The sequence below is a fragment of the Notamacropus eugenii genome, chromosome 2 (assembly GCF_028372415.1).
Source record: "Notamacropus eugenii isolate mMacEug1 chromosome 2, mMacEug1.pri_v2, whole genome shotgun sequence".
Taxonomy (NCBI): domain Eukaryota; kingdom Metazoa; phylum Chordata; class Mammalia; order Diprotodontia; family Macropodidae; genus Notamacropus; species Notamacropus eugenii.
The window spans coordinates 402,261,951-402,270,091 of record NC_092873.1 but is presented as its reverse complement, the minus strand read 5'-3'; the positions used below and the strand labels follow the sequence as shown (position 1 = coordinate 402,270,091).

Sequence of the window (8,141 nt, the reverse complement as noted above, 5' to 3'; positions counted from 1 at the left end):
TACAGGTTGTCTTAAAAGCCTTAGTGCAGTTTTAAGCTATTAAACATTATGTTTTAAATTTTGAGCTTATCAAAGCTAAAAATTGCACTAATACTTGGGACATCTTGTATGTATTATCTCACTTTCACCTCATGAAAATTTATAATGCAATGACCATAGGAATTTTTTTATTCTCATTATATAGAAATAGAATTTGAGGTTCAGATATGTAAGTGATTTGCCCACAGTCATACATCTAATAAGTGCCTTGGAAGATCAGGTGTCTCTTAATGTCTAGTGCTCTTTCCACAACATTGCATTGCCTTTTGTGGAGAGTCAGAATTACCATGGGAAGGGCATTCCAGATAAATGAATTGCGTAAAGATCTTTAGGGAAAGAAGACTCTCTACTCCCTAATTCCTGACTTCCATTTTTCATTTACTTTAATTATTTGACAATTTTTTTCCTTTTATTTGGAAAAAATTTGCAACTTTGTGGCTTGTACCCAATGCTACTTACTAATTTTGTCCTATAGAGCCAAATAAAAAGAAAAGAAAAATTGAAGACTGCTATTATGTTCCTCTCTCCTCTACATACTATTTGCTTTAGGTTAAGCATCATTTTCTTGTAGAGAGAGTATTGGATTTGGAATTAGAGGTTGCAGCTTCAAATCCTGGCTCTGTCTTCATTAACTTTGTGTTCTTAAGCAAAACAAGCCTTACTTGGTTTCAGCCTTGTTATCTGTAAAATGTCTGGGGTTGGATTGGATGATCTCTAAATTTCTTTCCAACTCTATATCTGTGATTCCTGGTTCAATAAGCTAGTTCTGGATAGGACATAGTGTTGAGGATAGGGTTTTCACAACCCTTGCTGGCCTCCTCTGGAGTTTATTTAGCATAATGGTTTCCAAAGTGGGAGTCAAAAAGGGATGGTATGTGGGACAGGCAGGAGTATGTGATCAGTTAATCAGAGAAATTTGGTTTTATCCCAGCAATCCCACAATAGTGAATCATGGCACTTGTCTCTAACAAAATCACATTTACTCATCCCGTTCAATACTCCCTTATTCATTTCCCTCTCCCTATTGTGCATGCTCCCAAGTTCCATCTTCTGAGGTGAGCATTAGCTACTCATGAAGTTACAGGTCAACTGTTACTTGAGTACCTACAGCAACACAGACGCCACTGGGAAAATCTCTACCTCATCCTCAGCATACCTACCTCCTGCACTTCCTCAAAATTATCCCACAGATTCAGCAGGCACTCCACTGAAGAATGAAGTCTGCACTGAGTGCAATAAAAACTTGTCTTCCCCTTTTTTTGTTTTGGATGGGGCAGAGTAAGTCATGTAAGATAACAGATAGATTATGATCAGTAGGTCTCATTACACTATCTTTCCCCCAAATCTATCCTTTTCAACTTCCGTATTACTGTTAAGGGTACCACCATTCTACCAGTTGCCAGGGTTTACAATATTAGTATTATCCTTAGCTCCTCACCCACATATCCAATTATTTGCCATGTCTTGTCAGTTTCACCTCCTCAGTATCTCTTGTATTTGCTCCTTTCCCACTCAGCCACCACTTTAGTTTAGGCCCTTAGAACTTTTTACCTGAAATATCCAAATTTAGTCTCCCTGCCTCAAATCTCCCCTTGTTCTAATCTATCTTCCACATAGCTACCAAAGTAATTTGTTAAAGTGCAGGTCTTACTATGGCATTTCCTTACTCAAAAAACTTTAGTGGTTCACTCTTGACTTTAAAGTCATCCTTATCTTACCCCTAATTACTTTATATTTTAGTGTATTTTACAATGTGCATAAGTATTAATACTGCAACACATGTAATTTATAAATAAATAAGCATATTAGGACACACTTTTTTATTTTTAATTTTTTTTATTTTTTTAATATTCTACAATCACTACCATAAAACTTAGATTTTTACCACCCCATGTATCCCCCTCCTCCTCCCTCCCTCCTCAAGATGGCATACAATTCTATATAGGATCTACATATACTTTCCTACTGAATACATTTTCACTATAGTCATGCTATGTAGACGAACTAAAATAAATGGAAGAAATCATATAACAAATAAAAACATAACACACACACACACACACACACACACACACACACACACACACAAACAGGATCTGCTACATTTTGTGAATGAATTCCATAGTTCTTTCTCTGAGTGTGGAAGGCATTTTGCCTTGGCACACTTTTCTTTAATTGCTAAGAGTATGTTATTAAAAAAGCTTGGTCACCACTGATCTACCTCATCAAAAGACTTTCTAAACAGTAATGTACAGTACTGAGCACAGGACTCTGGATGTGCTTAGACCAGAATAGTGGGCAATGGGCTATCACTTCTCCCATTTTTAAGAATGTATATTTCTTTTTCTTTACACTGGTAGTTTTTTTCTTGCCTTAGGTATTCTCAGTGCTCACAGATTTTTGTTGGAAATCTTTAGAAAACATATACCTAAATATTGTCACTTTTTTAATATCACAATTCAATAACTGCTTAACAGTTATAGCTACTAAATACTGGGCACAAAATGGTAACAAATGTTTATACTTTTTCCTTGTAAACAAAGTCTTTATGAACAATAGTAATGAGTTTACTCAATGCACACTATTATATCAATGAAGAAAAACCTTTTAAAAATATACTAATCTGTTTATAAATAAACTCCAATTTTTTCGGTACACATTTACAGACCTTATGAACAAAAAAGCAACAATACATGTACCCTTCTTTGAAAAGAAAATATGAAGAGATGGACCACTATGGTAAAGAAAGGAAATAAGAAGCTAGCATTGGATTAATAGAGAGTTAGTAAAAGTATAGACATACTTCAACCTCATTTCTGTTCATGGTTACCAGTACTAGGATAGGATTGCCTATATTGGGCACCATTTTTACTTGAATTTCAATAGACTGCAATCAATCTTATAGTACACATAGGGATAATATTCTGTTGACTGAGATTTAAGCCTGGATTAGCCATAGGAACATCAATAAAAGATTCTGCACTACTGTCCAGGTGTTTGTAATAAATCATACAAACCTCTTAATTTCTTCATGGTTTTATTATTGGGTTGAAGTAGCATTCCCTGGAAGTTCCCTGGCAATCCATATCTTAAAACAGACTCAACAAAAACTGTTAATGCTTTCACATGAATTCAAGTTATGAAAGTTTCACTGAATTTCACTTTCACCCACTGAACTAGTGCTCCAAACTTCTGCTGCTTGTCGATGGAGAGCCTGTTCATTTCCTCTTTGTTGTAATTTCCTCTTCACTATACTGAAAATCACGAACAATGAACTTGTTTTCTCTGGCTTTATGTCTGAAGCCATCCACTGCTCTTCTAAACAAGGCAACACTGCATAGGTCTTGGTCCTCTAAAAGAATTTTGCTAGACCTTGGGACTACCATCTCAGTCAATGTTTCATGTTACTCAGCCCAGTCATGGTTTAATTTGGGAACAACCACCAATAATGTGATAAGATACTTTGAATCAAGGACAAAGTCATCTTTCTTTATGATTTCTGCCAGGCTTCTAGTTAATAAATTTCCCACATTCTTTCTTTCCAAACTCTGAAGACTGACTTTCAGATTATTATATGCAGATGCTTGGGCTTTCAAATCATTGTCAATTTGATTTATTCCCTTGCCAATTATTTCAGAAATATTTTTCAGGGACTGCTTGATTGGATACTTGGCCATATCCCGTTGGAACCTTGTTACATATATAACCAAGTCAACTCCATTGGCCAACAGGTTTTCTTGAATTTTATCTCTATTATCTTCTAGTATACCAGCCATATGTTAGGTCACTTTCTTAACAACTCCCTCCACAAATACGTCCAATTTGGCCAGTTCATCTGATAATCCAACGAAAACATCCAATGTGCCAGCCTTGTAGTCAGGAATGCTGAACTTGGAATTAATAGAGAGATTATTATTTTTGGTTGTGGCTGCATGTAGTTTCTCCTGTGTTTGCGCGCATGTTTTCTTCCTAGGAGTTGACATAAGCCAGAACTCAGTCACGCTTATCAAGGAATTTTTCCAAAAATAAAATTGATATGGAGGTGCTGGCAAGAAAAAAAAAGGGAAATGGAGGAGAGAAACCTGGGAAGATTTAGCAGTTTAGCTCTCCATTTACCTGCTCTCCAGGATCCCTCAGCCTTAGCACTGACTAATGCAAATTATGTGCCAAGTCCAAGCTTGTATATTTAAATGCAGCTATTGCATTAATTTTTTTGGTGTGATATGATACCCTTGACTCATTGAATTTACCATCCACTAAAATGCCAAGATTTTATTTATTTCATCTTATTAGATTTGGCTTAACATTTTAAATTGTTGAGATCCTTAGGGATCGTGCTCGCCATCCAATGTGTTAACTATGCCTCTCAGTTTTAAACAGTTTATACGTTTGATAATCACATCATCCAATCTTTTATCTAAGTCATTGACTAAGATATTAACCAGCAGAGGATCAAGGGAAGATGCATGTGGTACCTCACTAGAGACCTTCCCTTCCTCCACATGAACATGGGCCCCTTAATGTCTACACTTTTAACTTGTTTATTGAACTAGTTCTGAATTCTCTGTGCAATTATGTAATCTATATCTCTTCATTTTAACATTAGCATGAGGACATTTGTACAAATGTTTTAGCTGGCCTTTGTATAGCACCCACTATAGGCATGCCTCATTGTATTGTGCTTTGTTTTATAGCCTTTTGCAGATATTACTTTTTTTTTTAAACATTGAAGGTTTGTGGCAGCCCTGAATCAAGCAAGTCGATTGGCACCATCTTTTCCAACAGCATGTACTCACATGGTATCTCTGTGTCACATTTGGTAACTCCTTCAATATTTCAAACTTTTTATTATTATTCTGTCCATCATGGTGACTTGTAATTAGTAATCTTTGATGTTCTAATGTAATTGTTTTGGGGCACCATGAACTGTGCTGATATAAGATGGCAAACTCAGTCGATAAATGTTGTATGTGCTCTGACTGCTCCACCAACCTACTGCTCCCCAATCTCTCTTTCTCCTTGAGCCTCCTTATTACTGAGACACAACAATATTGAAATTAGGCCAATTAATAACCCTCTAAAATTTCCTTTAATTTTTCAAATGAAAGGAAGATCAAAGTGGCAGTCTTTATTGCTGTCTTATTTTGAGAAATTTCCACAGACACCCAACCCTTAGCAACTAACACCCTTATCAGTCAGCAACCATCAACACTAAGGCAAGACCCTCCACCAGCAAAAAGATTATGGCTTGCTGAGAGCTCAGATGGTGGCTAGCTTTTTAAATTTTATTTTATTTTTTTTAGCAATAAAGTATTTTAAAATTTAGGTACATACATTTTTTAAAGACAATACTATTGCACATTTAGTAAGCTACAGTTAAGTGTAAACATAGCTTTTATATGCACTGGGAAACCAAAGAATTTGTGTGATTTGCTTTATTACAATTTTTGCTTTATTGTGGTGATCTGGAACTGAACCTATATTTTTGAGGCATGCTATACTAGTCTGTACTACACTATAATTGCATAGCACTTACTATATATTATAGGCTTAGCATAAGGACTGTGCTAAGGACTTTACCTATGTTCTTATTTAATCCTTATAATAACCCTGTAAGGTGCTATTATTATCCTCACTTTACAAATGGGGAAACTGAGGCAAATGGTGATTAGAATGATTTTCGCAACATTACACAACTAGTAAATGTCTAAGGCTAGATTTAAGTTCACATCTCCCTGACCTTAGAACCAATGCTCTATCCACTGGGCCACCTAGCTGATAAAATTATGGTAAAATAATAGCATTCTTATAATCTACCAGTCTAATAATTCTTTGCAAAAAGTAAAGAATTATTAATCTAGTATGACATGAACTGTTTTTTTTTTAATGAAACTATGCTTACCTCCTTCTATTCTACTGCTCACTGACTGCCCTTTCAACAGTAAGTACCTTCTAAAATGTTACCAGTAATTATGTCAAAGTAGGCTCACTTGAAGACTACTTTGCAGGGCTGTCATTCATGTATTCTCCATGTCTAGGGTGTAGCCACAATTTGTTATTGAGTGCCCTTCTTTTTCTATACTCTCACTTCTTGACCTTATTAGTTACCATGTATTTAATGATCTCTTCTCTACTTTTCACTCTCATATCTATATATTAAATTCTAGTTTCTTTCCTGAGATCTAGCCCTAAATCACAACTTTTCATTGGACATTTCAAATTGGGAGTCCCATGGGCACCTCAAACTTATTGTGTTCAAAAGAAAACTCATTATCTCCCCCCTCCACATACAAACTCACCACTTTACCAAACTTTTCTATTTTTGTTGAAGGTAACGTTAGCCTATCCTTCTAACCACCTATATTCTCAACCTAATTATGATTGCCTGTTCATTTTCATTCACTCTACATATCCAGCTCCACATTTCTACTTTACTTGTATTTTCATCATAACATCTGTCACATCTATCCCCTTCTTTCCACCAAAAGAGTCCCAACCCTACTTTAGGTCATCATCATCTCTTATCTGGAATATTAGAATAGCTCCTTGATTGGCCTCCCTGCCTCAAGTCTCTCTCTCCCGACTCCAATCTGTCATTTACACCGATGTTAGAATGATTTTCTTAAAACACAGGTTTAGCTATGTCACCCTCTTCAGTAACCTCTATTGGCTCCTTATTGCTTCAAGGAAAAATACAGTCTGTTCTGTTGGCATTTAAATGCCTTTACAATCCTCCTCCAAATAATATTTCCAGCTTTATTATATATGATTCCCTTTCACATTCCTCATGGTCTAATCAGATTGGCCTTTTTAATACTTCTCCATTACCTTCATTCTCTGTGCCTTAGCACTGGCTGCCCCTCATTCCTGGAATGAACTCATTTTTTTTCTCTCTTAAAATCGTGTTTCTTTTAAAACTAAGTACAAGGACTACCTTATACATGAAGTCTTTCTTGATCCTCCAAGCAGCTAGTGCCCCCTTCACCTCCAATCACCTCGTATTTATTTTGTATTTATGTTTCTAGCAGCCCTTCTGGAATCACTTCTCCAATTCACACTTATCTCAGCAGCCAGATCCTTAAAGGTCAGTGAATTCCCTCTAGTCTCAGACTTCTAAGAGAGAACTAGAAGAGACTGTGGTTTCTACTATTGTCTGGTATGAGTCTTCACCATTTTGCTCCATCTGTCAATCAGCCAATTGACTCCATTAGTTTTAGAGAAGGAATTTACTGAGAAAGCATAAGTAGAACAGTCAGTATAAAACACCTCCACCACCACTCCCCGCCCCACCCTGAATGAGGATGAATTATCCCTTTGAATACATATGAGGACAGTGGGATCAAACTTAAAGCATAATGGTAGTAAAGCATATTTGTAGTTTAGGGGTACTTCCAAACTCTTAGCCCTGAATTTATTTTTTTCTCTTCACAGAATCCTTGTGAAGTTCCATTAGATGTAATTTTCTGTTATTCTACAATATCTTCAGATTTTATAATTCCCACAAAGTTTCTGCCTTGGAACATTTATATCAGTGTTACTACTCACTTATCTCCTGACTTCTGTTACTCTGGTTCCCATTTCAGATGAATTCTGCTGCGCATTCTCATTGGTTGTTGGGTATATTATAAATTCTCTGAATGCCTTGAACTCACCCCCTTCTCAGAATAGTCTCTAACCTATGATCAGGAAAGCATAAACACAAGAGAAGCATAGGTGCCATGTATACATGATTGCTAGATGTCCCTTCCCTACCTGGCAATTCAAAGTAGTCCTGCTCACTTGTAGCTGCCAAGGAAAGTAGCTGAGAGATAGGAGGAATTTCACTTTTTGTGTTCACACTTGAGTTTCCATTCAGCAAGTCCTGAGCCATCAGTTCTTCTGGCTCTGCAGCCAGTTAGAAAGTTTTTTTTTTTTGTTTTGTTTTTTGTCATCGTAAAGTACCAATCTATGAGTAATCATGACTTGAAATTAGCTTCCCCAAGCTTCTACATGGTTGGATTAGAAACAGATAGGGATAATCTATCCATGCTACAAGAACCAAAATCAGGCACTGAATATCTGTGCATTCTTCTTTGGCCAGTCCTCTGTCACAACCACGTATA

At 36.3% G+C, this 8,141-nt stretch overlaps 1 pseudogene; it reads right to left on the bottom strand.

Moving 5' to 3' along the window:
- Window positions 1–2,907: 2,907 nt before the first annotated feature.
- Window positions 2,908–7,909, bottom strand: LOC140523134 (V-type proton ATPase subunit C 1 pseudogene; annotated as a pseudogene).
- Window positions 7,910–8,141: the final 232 nt, after the last annotated feature.